The 11,488-nt window shown below is 40.6% G+C and overlaps 1 pseudogene; it reads right to left on the bottom strand.

Moving 5' to 3' along the window:
- Window positions 1-733: 733 nt before the first annotated feature.
- LOC122876605 lies at window positions 734-11,216 on the bottom strand (annotated as a pseudogene).
- Window positions 11,217-11,488: the final 272 nt, after the last annotated feature.

Genomic DNA, 11,488 nt, shown 5'->3' with positions numbered 1-11,488 from the left:
GGTCTAAAGTGTGGCCACGGGAATGATTTTGGCCAGAGAAATGTTGTTGAAAGTTAAAAGAGTTAGTGATGTTTATCAGCAGATTAATCCACAATGAAAAAAATCATTAGTTGCAGTCCTTTACAAAACGGTCAAAAATGAGCTCCATCTCAACCAACTACAAAAGTAAAATCCTGCTTTTACATTAATGAGTAACAATAATCAAATTATATATAATAAAATAACAGTCACAGGGGCCATTTTTCTGCATTGAGTACTTAATTTGAATCTATTAAGTACCCTTTTCTGATTATACTTACATACTTCTACTTCAGTAACATTTTCAGTACAGGAGTTTTACTTGTAACAGACTATTTTTACAGTGTGGCATCAGTAGTAACTAAGGATCTGAATACTTCCTCCACCACTGGCCTTACGGCATATTTAATAGGGTTTTTACAACGGTGATTTTAATAGTCACTGCTTATATCTTAGCTTTGAAAATGTAATGCAAAAATGTAATTGATGTAACTGTTGAACACATCTCAGGGCACCTTTGGCCCTTCCTCAGGTCTGCCCCAGGGTGGCACAGCAACCACCACTGATTCATTTCAAAGTGATGACTCTGGAGCTTCATCTGGTGGTGAAAACAAGATATGACATACGAGGGAAATACAGGCAGGAAGCTCAATGTGTTCGATTACATTTACCTACATTATGGTAATTAATAAAACATGCAACAAAAAGGTTTTAATTTGGCTTTAAAGAAAAATTTATTTGTAAAATTTAAACTCACGATGATGCATACTACCCCATGGTTGTCAGACATCTCTTTTATAACCCTAATGTGAATGGTAAAATACCAATCCGTCTTTAGAGTAAAAAAACAAACATTCTCACTTGCAAAGTTACCCCCAAAAATTTTTTCGAGGGTTACAAATGATGATCTAAGATATACTGTTCTACACTTCAAATGATTTAGAAATGTCCCTGCTGCAATTTCTGTAACTGCGCAATAAAATATAGCATTATAGACTGAAAAATAGATTTCATTACAAAACAAATTGTTATTTTACATGTCATATCTACATAATGAGCATTAAATTAAAATACAATAGCGAAATGTGAGCTGTGAAATATAAGCAACTAGAAACTATTGTATACAGGCAAGTGGCTTCTTGAAAACGTGTTATCCTTTTAAATCCCACTGCTTTTTATAACTGACCAACACATGCATTTTTAGCAGATATTTTTATATTATTATATACACAAACACATTTTACACGTGTGCTTATTCTTGTCCAGACTCCCTTTACCTCTTCTCACTGTGATGAAAGTTAGACAACAGACTTGGACTGTCACAAAAAAAGATTGTCCAATACGTTTTGAAAAAAGCCTCACAGCCCCTGCATGTCTCCATATTTCCCAGAGAAACAAGGTTTTCAAAGGAGAAATGCTACAAAATATCCCAAAAAAATCTTAAAATCCCTCTTGACTGTACTAACAGAATAAGCCTGGTCACAGGTAGCGGCCGTAGGTCATCTCAAAGCAACGCAGTCTTTATCTGCTTTGGAAATTCTAGCAAAATATAAAATAGACACTACAAGATCTTCTTGGCTCCAACTGGATATTTAACACCAAGAGGACGGTCAGCACCATTAGGTGATTTGCAATCGCTCACTGTCCAAAATATCACAGGAAACACATGCACAAATACATACATTATACAGATTTGCATTTGGCAAGAGACAGCTTTTAGACCGATTAGCTTTTAACAAGGCAGGAATGTGTCATATAGTGAGGAATGTCCAGAGTTCTCCTCTCTGCTGCCAAAGTAACATGAATTACTGCAGCTCGAAAGTGGCTAGAAGTGCCTGGCACAGTGAATATTGGAGTTTAAGAGTTAAACCACATCAATTCAACTGACGCTGAAAAAACGTGACCATATGTGCACTAGCAGGTCATGCACAACAACAAATTTCATGTTTTAACTGTTCTTTAAATAAATAGTGCTTGTAGAAAAAGACTTGAACACAATGTGGTCTGACTCAGGAATCAGGAAGATGATTAAGAATATAAAACATGAAATGAAAGTAAACTCAATCTCAGAACAATACCTCCCAAATTTAGTGAATCCTTAAAGGAATCCCATCCCTGCTGTGATCAGCGTTACTAACAGGGAATGTAACAGAAATTACAGCTGAAACTTCTGCGAGGCTGCCCTCTAGTGAGCAAAACCCCTAATGAAATATAATGGCTTAAGAAGTTGAAAAGCATGGAGTTTGTATCAGGAGTTTACATCCACTGATGCACAGTATTACTAATGAACTCAATAGTGTTGAATTTGAGAGGAAACTGCATAAACTGTGGCACCTCATTGTTCCTTAGGTCCCATTTACACCTTGAAACCACACTGCTCTGAAGAAATGTCTTTGCTCCCAACAACTCAGTAACGTATCTCCCTTGCAAACAGAATACTAAGACTTATGGTCTGAATAAGAGCATCAAGCATCAAGAGGAGGTAACATCAGCTTCACGTGGAGAAATGTCGTAAGCATCAAAAGTAGTTTTACACTTAGCAATGCTGCTTTAGTGTATACCAATAATATTATAGGCAAAATGGTGTCTAAAATGAATAAATGAATACAAAAAAGTCCAACACTAGAATAATAGTGATGCTGGCCAATCAGAGACCTTGGCAAGGCTGGCTGGTTGTTGGCTGAAGGGTACTGGTGCTTCTCACACACACATGCGCGCACACACACACGCACGCACGCACACACACACACACAGGTTAGAGCTACAGGTATGTATCCTGCTCTGTGCTGCTAAGGCTTTGTGTGGATCGCTGAAGAGGAGATTCTTTGGCAGGGGGAAGGTCTGTAGGAGGCGCTTGCTGCTGGTGAGGTGAGTCTGTTGGCACAGTGTCTGGCGTCTCGCTGCTGACTGGAGGTGGGGCTGGTGGATCTGAGGGTGGAGGGTCATTGGGGAGAGAGTAAGGATTAGGGATCTCCTCAATGGGCTGGGGTTTCTTCATGGTGCTCTTCTTCTTCTTGCTTTTCTTCCCCTCCTTGCCCTTCTTCAGCTGTTGGGTGGATTGAGGCATCTCGAGTACAATGGTGGGGTTCTGCAGCAGGTCTTGGTGCGTCGGCGGTTCAGCCAACATGATGAGCTGAGCGCCGTGCATCCTCGGGGTGATTTGAAATTCAGCTCTCCGTGGTTCTTCTTCCAGCGCTTCAGCTGGGTGTGATTCTCCCTTTCCACATCTCGAGCTGTCACTGGCACCTCCAGAATCTGCAACAGGCAGAGACATGTCAGCAGGTCACAGTTGGAGTCATTAACATATAGATCATTTTCAAAGGAAATGTGTAGAGAAAAGACCAGCCCTTGCTGGAAAATACAGTATGTTCCTTCCATGTTTTGCCATTGTGTTAAAAATTTGAACTTTGTTGCTAAAGGGCCTCAGGGCTGGTATGGATGCACGGTCACCCGCAGTCAAGACAACCCTTCATATAAGAGGTGGTATTGTTAGCCTGGACAGAGACTCACACAAAGCTTGGCACAGGAACCAGACACTGACCAGCCAGCACTCCAGTCAATTGGTCTCTGTATTACTTTAATTCTCAGAGTCTCCATGGCCGTTTCCTCAGCTGTATTTCTGAACACCCATTGTTCATGAATGACACAACACTCCACTACATCATTAAAGGATTATGCCAGTGTAATATGAATTCTTATCATCAATAAAGACTGTTCATGTCTTAAGCAAACCTAAGTATATGCTTTTGTACATGTCAGCCGTATATATAATGCTATTCATGTTGAAAAAGTGAGGAAAAACATTGTGAGACATAAAAATAAGGGGAAGTACGCATCATTAGCACACTTTTTCTAAATGTATTATTTGTAACTCCTGGATTCCATTCAAACACATCCCACAGGTCACATTGTCTCTGGCTAGTTGACAGGCTGCGCAGGAAGACGTAAACAAAGATGGGCCTATTTAAATCATAATTTTCTTTTCTAACTAATTGACAACAACACAAACTGTATGATTTATATTGCCTCCTTCAGGTAGATTTAGGTTGTTTTTATGAGTCAACAGCCACCCAACAACTGAAAAAAGCATACTAAATATATAACAAATGCACTTTAACGTGTGACAGGTCAGTCAATGAAAAACCTGCAACTGAAGAATGCAATTTGGGTTGTGGTTTTCCAGCCTTAGATAAGCAAAAGGAAAAAATATCATGGAGGATGAAATAGGAAAATATCTTAAGTATTATGCATGGCCCAGCCCTTATGTGACATAAACCTTTCAGTTTTGGATATATTCAATTAATTTAACTTTAACACATGCATTCTGGTTAACAGATTGTCTCCCTAGTCACTACACCATGTTGCTGCTCCTCTGCTGTTACCTCTCGGACGAGGAAGCCCTCCTGCATGTATCGAGGCTCTATGGCCCTGAGAAGCTCCATGGTTTCATACTGGCCCTGGCAGGCCTTCAGCTTCTCCCGGGTCCCCAGCATGCACTTCAGCAGCACCAAACCCACACGGAAGATTATCTTCACTCCTGGGAGAGGGAGAAGGGCCAGGTGTTTGAGTATCGGTGTGAATAAGTTCTAATGTACTGCTTGTCTACATCTGTTACCACTGCAGCTACGGTGCTATAAGCCATTGTTACCATCACAGAGAAACATGTCCCAGACACGCAGCACAGAGGCCCAAGGCAGCGTCCTGGAGAAGGCACACATAAACCATTCAGTCATGTAGAGGATGGGGTCGATCTTGTGTTTCTCCAGATGGCGGAAGGCTAGCGGGGAGACACGTCGCAGCAGAGCGAACAAGATCTCTCCATCTAACTGTATAGCTTCCTGAAAGAGGCGCAGGTAGGAAAGCATTAACAGAGAAAACAAAAGCCATTGTACTCTGTACTGTCGGGGCTGAAACCCGATATGCAGGTGGATGTTCATCAATTAAAAATAAACCAGTCTGAATGTGTCATGTACCTCCATGCTATGTTTTCATGAGCGAACATTTCATTACTAAGTCTTGTTTCCATTTAAAAGTATACAATACAAAAACAATAATGTTGTACAGTAACCACCAGGCAAAATGAATTACATAAAATAGTTTACTCATGTTGTTGGGCAAGTAAGTTATCCAATGATTAATTATGGTCTGACAACGCCCCACTGGTTTTATCAGTAAGTTAGAATGACTTAGACTAGACTAGAAATCCTGTATCACACTGTGCACTCTACAGCAACAACACGACATTCCAGTTTTACTGTAATCACAGCGAAAGCCCATTTAGTCCATCTGAATTTAAGTTCTTGTAACACCAAAGTCAGATGACATAATATTCTCTCTGCATTTCCAACACCTGGTGATGTCATCATGCCTGCTTGCACGTTTTTCTCACCAGGCCAGGACTGTAGTAGCCAGGAAGATACTTCTCACAAATTTGGACCAGCCCCCAGAAGGCATCCTGTGGAAACACATACAGATGATGTCAGGAAACTAAGTGGAACCGTTCATTTTACAGGACATTTCTGTGTGTTCACATTGAAGGTAGGTTAATACCAGAAATGTTGACTTCTGAAGGAAGCATCTAAATCCTCTACATTCTGTTAATGTTCATCAAATGCCAGTTGGTTCATTTTAACTGGCGACTGCTGATATTCTTTTATGATGCAGTTTGTTTGCACAATTAACAAGATTTCAAAGAACTTTCCCCTTGATGTATTCAATAATATGGCATTTTTCAAGCCCAATAAACTTGCCTCTTTAGAGCTCTGTTAGTTTTCTCATGCTACTTCAAAAACTGACATGTCAAAGTGATAACTGCCAGAGATCAGAAGATGATATTTACAAATGCATTAAGACTCAAATTCATGATAGCATCAGACTCTTTTTGGAAATGATCCATTGACACACAATTAGTGACTTACTCCATGAATTTTCATAGAATTTTGCTAGAGACAGTATTATGAGTTTTATTGGAATCTACATCTACACCCAAAATAAGTCACCATGGCTGCTGTCATATTGATCTAAGATTTGAGCTATTACTCAGTCTCTGGAGCAGCTCCAGGATTTATCTCCAGATGACATCATCTGTACAGTCTTCTCTCTGTGCTGTTCAGCTTAAAAACAGACACATGCCTTTTCTATTTTAGGGTAGATTTCACTTTTAAAAGACAAAAATAACAACAAGACTTTAAAACTTTGTCTTTTAGCACAGGCTCAGACAACCAATGACTCCACAGCCAACACAGAATTACAAAGCCTACCAGCATATGGTGACAGTACACTTGCACTCCAACAAGGCAGTTTATATGGTGTTTGTTGTGGAGGGAAGACATACCTCAGCAGGCATGTGCATAAGCAACACAGCAGCAATGGGAGCCTGCGCCTGGCAGTATCCCTCCTCTGGTCTGTACAGAGTGTAGGCCTTAAGAACACGGAACAGGTCCTGCTGCCTGCGCAGAGTCATAACACCGATACAGACAACAGTTAGACAGTCAACTTGATTGTCAAACAGGACTTTGTCATCAACTCCAGTGTGTAATGTCACGTCATGTCAGACAGCTTACCCGTGTCCTCCCCGTGACACAAACATCTCATGGAAAGGAAACTGTCGATGGAGGTCTTTCTCAATCACATCTAGCCATTTGGGATCCCCAGGCTGGCTATCTAGCTCCTGACAAAACACATGGAGGAGACTATGAGATCTCTTTATTACACACTAACAGCATTGAGGGCAGTGTCCTTTCAAATTGAAACAAGTCAGAAAGTGGATATTCTCTAAAATGCACTCAACACAATACTTTTTGCTTTAAAATATTTGTATTTCACAATCCTGAGTAAGAATGATAGCAGTATTATTAGCTCTTACACATTTTACATTTTGAACTCACTGAACTAAACGTGTACTGGCTCCAGCCCTTTGTGGAACACAACCAAAAAAAGTATCACCGGTGGCATGGCCACAGTTTCAGTAATGTTTTCAAATGAAATTTAAAAATTAAATGCATAAACAAATCTGTGAGGAGGAAGTGAGAGAGAACGCTCTCTGACCTGAAACTTTCCTTGGTTCCGCTCTTTCTTCATCTTCCCCCCTGACAGGTAGAGCCATGCACGGCCTCGGAGGGCAGGAGGGATTCCTTTCTGGCACCGCAGCCTCACCTGAACCATCAAGAGGAACAAGGGTTCACCAAATAAAGCAGAGGCACAAAGTGAACAAGAGTGACAATGGCTTGCCCCAAGCCAAGACAGGCATTATGCAAGCTGATACACTATGTACAGTCAGTGGTAAAAACACTGGACCGGACACATGGTATTGGTTCCTTTTCTTGAATACATGTGAAATGCAGTTATCTGTTCAAACCACAGAGTAACAGCTCACTGTCATCCATACGCCTTTTTCACAGAAGACATTTTGGCATGTCACAGTAGGCAACAAATACTAAAAAGTTCTTGCAGAATGTCTTATAGACAAGTGCATTGTATAATAAACTCTGACCAAAAAACATACACTTGTTGAAAAATCACAGTTGTAAATAATAAATGTAGCTAATGATGGGACTAGGACACTTGATTTGAAAAGAGTCATTGTTAATGTTATTGGTAACACTTGCTTTTTTTACTATGACAAGTCAAAATGTCTGCTGTGAAAAACGCCTTTGTTTTAGTTTAATTTCACTATAATGCATTGGCCAATAACACAATTCAGGTTATACAACATCCCCTTTTGGGTTAAATTCTTATTTCCCAGGAGGGGTCTCACAGCTAAGGTAAGGTAGGACTTCATATATACTGTAGTAGTTAGGAGGGAAATGGTTTTGGCCAAAGATACGTGGACACTGACTATCATTAATGTATACACTATAATTTATGAAATCCTACCGAGATGCTTTCTCAAGAAATCGCTTTTTTGCTTGGCATTGAATCTGAATGGAAGAGGAATATAGTGGCCTTAATGGACCCAAACTGTATGTAGTTACTGTGTACAGTGTTACGCAACTACATATCACCTTGGAAGCATAACTTGGCAGAGTGTTCAAGTAGAGCTGCAGCCACAATCTTTCAAACAGAGTCACAAGCCGCTCTTGACACAATAGATTGGCTGAACTGAAATACAAATTTTATCCTAGTGTTCCCATATGCCACTGACACAGATGTTTTTTTGACCTGCATTAACATTTCTGGATTCTTCCTGGCATACTTCCCCAAGGAGAGTACAATGTCTGCTGTAAAGTTATTGTGAACTAAAGGAGCACAATAAGGGATTAGAAATCCTGACCTTCACTGCCAAACCTTTGATCCTAACCATACAACAGGCAAATGAAAACGGCTTGCAGCTCATAAGCACTGTTTCTTCTTCTCATGAGGTGCTTTTCACCCTGAAAAGCTGTCTTGCATTTGAGTAGAGCTATAGTTTATACTCACAGCACCTTTATTACATGGCTGTCTCATAGGAAGCCAATACAGCCCCACCCTGAATCTGAGACTGTCAATTTGTCACATGGTGCATGCGGCGATAAAGGGATGGGTCATGTCATGGCCTGCTGCTGACTCATGGAAACAAGTTGCAGCTCTGTGCTGAATTGCTAAGAGTGTTTCACACAGAACCAGCTAGACGAGTGAAGCTGCTAACAATGTGTCCACAAAACTCTTGTCCTTGTGCAATCAAATACTTGAGTAATGCAAAATGCCTTGTCTGGTCATGTGTTCAAAACTACTCAGGAGTGAAAGACTTCTGCCTGGAGACAATGGTGGTAAAGCTGAGATATCCCCTTTAGAAACCCTTTAGAAAAAAGGGAACCAATTCATATCTGGCCTATCCACGTGACTTGCACAATACCAGACATATCAACAAGCCACTTGACATTTTGTATTAATGAGTTGCACTTGCTGACCTTATTGAATCTCTTGATCATCCACTTGTCCCAGTGGCTGAGCATGTCCAGCCACTTCACCTCCCTTTGCCTGAGCACCTCTGGAGGCACATCCTGAGCTCTGGGGACACAACAGAGGAATGATGGGAACGATACATTTCATAATTTTGCACATTAAATCAAAATTAAACCAAACGAGACCGAACAACATCAAATCAGTTATTATTTTTAGAGAGAGAAAATAAGAGAGAAATAAACCTCTTAAGTGGATAAACATAAAAAAGGCAGTTGTTAGCAGCAGGCTCTTGCATGTTGGGAGGGTGTAACAACGACAAGAAAACATCCTCAGAAAGGCTGTTCATCTTTCTGCATGTGCCATCAGATCTGCGTGTGTGGCCATCGCTCATATGCAGTCGGTAGGCTCAACGTTGCAATGAGTCAAAAATAACAATTACTAACCTTGTTTTAAGGAGACTATAAAAGACACTAACTCAGATCCAGCCCATTTAATGGCAAAGCCTGTTTAACCTCAAAGTAATTTAACTTCAAAATGTTCACAGGCAACAAAAATTAGACCCTGCACATACTATTCTCCAACAGAAAAAGAAAACGTAGGCACATCTAACCTACATTATGAATGAGGTCTGATGCTTTACTAAGCTATGTTATTATCTCATCAGCACAAGCCTGTAATTGTAGTGTTCAAACGTTTTCAAATAGCAGTTTGTTTGTTTTTTACTTGGGAACTTGGGACAGCCTTCTTTCAGTTAAAAAAAAAGAAGGTGTAGGGTATATGTTGGGGATCAGTACAACAATGTTATACTCCAGTTTCAGCTTCTAAAGACCTTAAGCAATGATGAGTTACTTTCAATCACTGCCAAATAGTGTTAAGTTAAACCCTGGATTTGGGACCACCTATAAAAGTGTGAGCCAAAAGAGGCCCTCTAGTTACGGGGCACCCGGGCTGTGGCTCAAAGTCTGCCAAAACTCCAGAAAACAGGAAGCTCCCAGCCAGTGCTTGGCACGACTTTCACTCACTCCTTACACTATTTCAGTGCTGTAATGTAGACTTAAGGCCCCCAGTAAAGAGCGAAGATTGAAAAGCCTTCTTAGAAAAAAACATTAACTTGCCTCAAAGGCGATGAATACATTAGTTAAAATGAAAACGTTACAAACAAGACGTGAATTGCTTTTTCAGCTTTTCCCACAAAAGAACTCGGTAGTAAGTAATATCTACATGACAAAATGGTTTTGCATGACGGAATGAAAAAGAATTATGTTACGTTAATCTGCTTGCCTCTAGCTTATATAGTTGCTATATTGTGTGAGGCAAAAACACTGGATATACAAACACATTGTGCCACGCAGCTGGTTGGGAGCTCTGCGGTGCAGACGCACCAAGACAACACTAACACAACTTGTGAGATTTCATCATAACTAGAATAACAGCTACACTAACCCTGCTCTCAACGTGGCTGAAGTGGATTCAAAAATGTAATTACTGCCCGTATTTTAGTTAGCTGAACGTACAATGGCAACACAGATGAAGTTAATGGCAATGAATCACTGTAACTTTCCAGTTGAAACAAACTTACGATGCCTCCGTATGCTGCTGTACCCCTCCAATAAATCCATATCTGTCGGTTTGTCTGTCGCTGGTGAAGCCGTTGATCTCTGAGTCTGATCCCAAAGAGCTTTCATCGTCAATGTGACTGCTGCTAATAGTGCGGATACTCCTTGTGTCCACTGATTGACGGCCGTTCCCTATTTTGGCCATGGTAGCAAGTAAGCTAGCTGGCTAGCCAGGATAGCTAACGTCAGCGAGCTTGTTGACAGCCCAAAGTCAAAACTTCTCCTCTGCATATGCTGTCGAATCAAACGGCATCGACGCCATGATTTCTCGACGTTTGTTAAACTTCCCAACTACTGTTCTCTCTGTAAATGTTGTCTAACGTTACAACTGTCAAGCCACATCAAATAGGTTATGCGTTAACGTTAGCTAGCTAGATTAACTTGAATGCTTATTCAGATTTAACATTGGCTAGCTAATGGTGGGTTGCTAACGTAAAGTTAGCCTTAACTGCTCGTGCCAACACGATCCAAAACTATTTCTATATTGACCCTACCTTCAACAAACTAACGCGTTATCAGCTTGTTTTTCATAGTTAGCCATTAACTACGTTAGCTGGTTAACAGACTAGTTTATCATGTTCTCAGCTAACGGCGTCTTGGTTCGCTGTGTTGTTCTGTCATCCCGAGTGCGCTGGACACATTTTTTCCTCCACCAGCAACCCAGTCTGCCGTCCTGTGTTGGTTTTACTGTCTTAAATGTTAGTTACCCCTAGTGGCTGCCTTAGGAAGTTAATCCTGAAATCTGGAAAAAAAATGCACTACTTGCACTTTGTCTCTCCTGCACAGCAATCCATCTAAATCTCTGATGCAGAGCAAATCTCAAAGTATAAACCACTAATTTAGTGTAGACTAACTATAGTCCACATCACTAATGCTGAGCTTTTTGTGCATTTGGTAGTCTGTTCATCAGAGTATGTGGCCTGAATTAATCCATGTTGTGTTATTTAATCACATTGCTATTAACCAGTTTC

Source organism: Siniperca chuatsi, linkage group LG5 (assembly GCF_020085105.1).
Source record: "Siniperca chuatsi isolate FFG_IHB_CAS linkage group LG5, ASM2008510v1, whole genome shotgun sequence".
Lineage (NCBI taxonomy): Eukaryota > Metazoa > Chordata > Actinopteri > Centrarchiformes > Sinipercidae > Siniperca > Siniperca chuatsi.
The sequence above is the reverse complement of the archived record's forward strand: the minus strand, read 5'-3'. Positions and strand labels throughout refer to the sequence as shown.